The sequence below is a fragment of the Macrobrachium rosenbergii genome, chromosome 55, assembly GCF_040412425.1.
Source record: "Macrobrachium rosenbergii isolate ZJJX-2024 chromosome 55, ASM4041242v1, whole genome shotgun sequence".
Taxonomy (NCBI): Eukaryota; Metazoa; Arthropoda; class Malacostraca; order Decapoda; family Palaemonidae; genus Macrobrachium; species Macrobrachium rosenbergii.
The window spans coordinates 64,896,030-64,898,152 of NC_089795.1; the positions used below are offsets into that span (position 1 = coordinate 64,896,030).

The following is a 2,123-nucleotide window of genomic DNA, read 5'->3' on the forward strand; positions in this document are numbered from 1 at the left end:
CACTATTCTCGAAGCAAAGGATATGGCAAAAGATTTTAACAGAGGAAATTTCGCACTATTTCGAAGCAAAGATATAAGCAAAGATTTTAACACAGAGAATTCCTTTTCCTCGAAGCAAGGATGGTTAAAACTGGTTATTTCCTAACTACCTATCCTGAAGGGCATGCATTAACGAATCTATCTGGCGGTTCTTTTCTCTCGAGTGATTACATGCGTCCTATTTTCTAATTCCCTGCGATTGTAAGGTTTTGCTAAGATTAACACTTACGTGGAATTTTCTGGATCTGTGTGCTGGTTTTACAAGGTTATTAATTGTCTATTACCCAGCAGCTTTGCTAATAGCTGATCTGGCAAGTTGCAAATGCAATAAAGCAACACTAGGGAACTGCAACTGCAAAACGAGATCTATGGCCAGGTCGCCATTTTTACGTTTTTCCGTGGTTTTAGTTTGAAATATGCTCTGTGAGACAGGTAGCAACAATTTAAGTTAATTTAGCCTTGTGATTCTGACTTCGTGGGTACGGGAAAACGTAAAAAGAGGAAAACAAAGGAGAATTTCATATGAGCTTAGGGCTCTTGTTACTGAGGGAAATATTACGAAACACGTGGGCAAATTTAAAGTAGTGTATTTACATAAATGATATCAGTACGGGAAAGAGGAACTCAAGTAGATTACTATCCTGAAGGAGATTCCTACGGGATTGAATGAAACTGGGGGATTCCAGACACGGTCCGAGAAGCTTCCACGAAATAGGATCCCTCTGAAATGAGAGATATGCACATTATACGCCAGTAATGAAAATAGACAAAAGAATAATGAATTCGAAGCTGCACTGAGGGTGCCAAAGGAGTAATAAAGAATTAATACTGCCGATGCAAGAGGCGCACGGACATTAGACAAGGGAGATTTCTGGCTTTCTCCTTAAGAAAATATTACGAGACAAAAGCGTGACTGAAATGGGGCTCTTCCAGGGCACTTTACCTTAGCAGATTTTCCGAGGGCGCGTAGAAGGCGGTGCGTGGATGACTTGCAATTTCCGAGGGCGAGTTTCTTCCACGTGGTGAGATGCAAGGGCTTCCGTAAAGGGGCAAGGCGATGGGGGACTCCTCGAAACTCCAAGCAATGGCGTGTGGGCTCGAGGAATACGGTCGAAGGACACGAGGAGAAGTATACTTTTGAAAGGGCCACGTGGTTAGGATGCAAGGGCATCGATGGGGCCAGGTGTTGAGGACGTCTTCACAAGTTCACTCCATATCTTCCAGCCCGCGTGTGTGTGAGACCTCGTGGGCTTTTGCCTTTTATCCCCTCCTATGGGGCAGGGGGGCGTCCATCACAGATGCTTTGACTCATTGCACCTGCTGCCCGCAGGGGAGGTTTTGGCCTGTAGGAGAAACGCCCAAGCCAGATTACTTTTGCCTCGAAGGAAAGATCTTTATCAAAAATGGGAGCGCCTTTAATCTTTTAACCCTTGTTTTTAAGTCGATAGACAGATGGTCTATCGATCGGCCGGCTGGCAGTAAATGAACAACCAACAACAACAAAGGAGGGGGGGGGAGGTAATTTGCTAGCGAATTCTTGCTAATCATAATAATATATATATATATATATACACTGCACTATAAATATACATGTAGATAAAATTGTATGTATATATATATATATACATACATACATGGCTGCATACACGCACACACATATATATATATATATAAAACAAACATCGAGCAACAATTATCACTTAACATCAGACAACAAATATCACTTAACATCGAATTTACCATACCCAGGACATAACAACACCCAACGAGAGTTATAATAAATAAGTTAATCTCGCCCAGCCAGGATTCGAACCTGAGCTTTTAGTTATATAAAACGGTGCACTTGACCATTCGGTTATCTTTCAAGTGCGGCTCGAATCCTAGCTAGGCCATATGCGCTATTTACCAATTATAATTCCCCTTGGGTGAGAGTTATTTGAAGATCAAGTTTCGTTGCCCAAAAGCATGAGCGTAAAGCAGACATGCGTCTGTAAGAGATAAAACTATATATATATATATATATATATATATATATATATATATATATATATATATATTATATATATATATATGTTTTATCTCTT

At 40.7% G+C, this 2,123-nt stretch overlaps 1 long non-coding RNA gene across 1 annotated transcript; it reads right to left on the minus strand.

The window, feature by feature from the left end:
* Window positions 1-610: 610 nt before the first annotated feature.
* LOC136835939 (uncharacterized) lies at window positions 611-1,766 on the minus strand. Its single transcript, XR_010852307.1, has 2 exons — window positions 983-1,766; window positions 611-761 (listed from the first exon to the last, which is right to left on the minus strand). It is a non-coding gene; the product is annotated as an uncharacterized lncRNA (long non-coding RNA).
* Window positions 1,767-2,123: the final 357 nt, after the last annotated feature.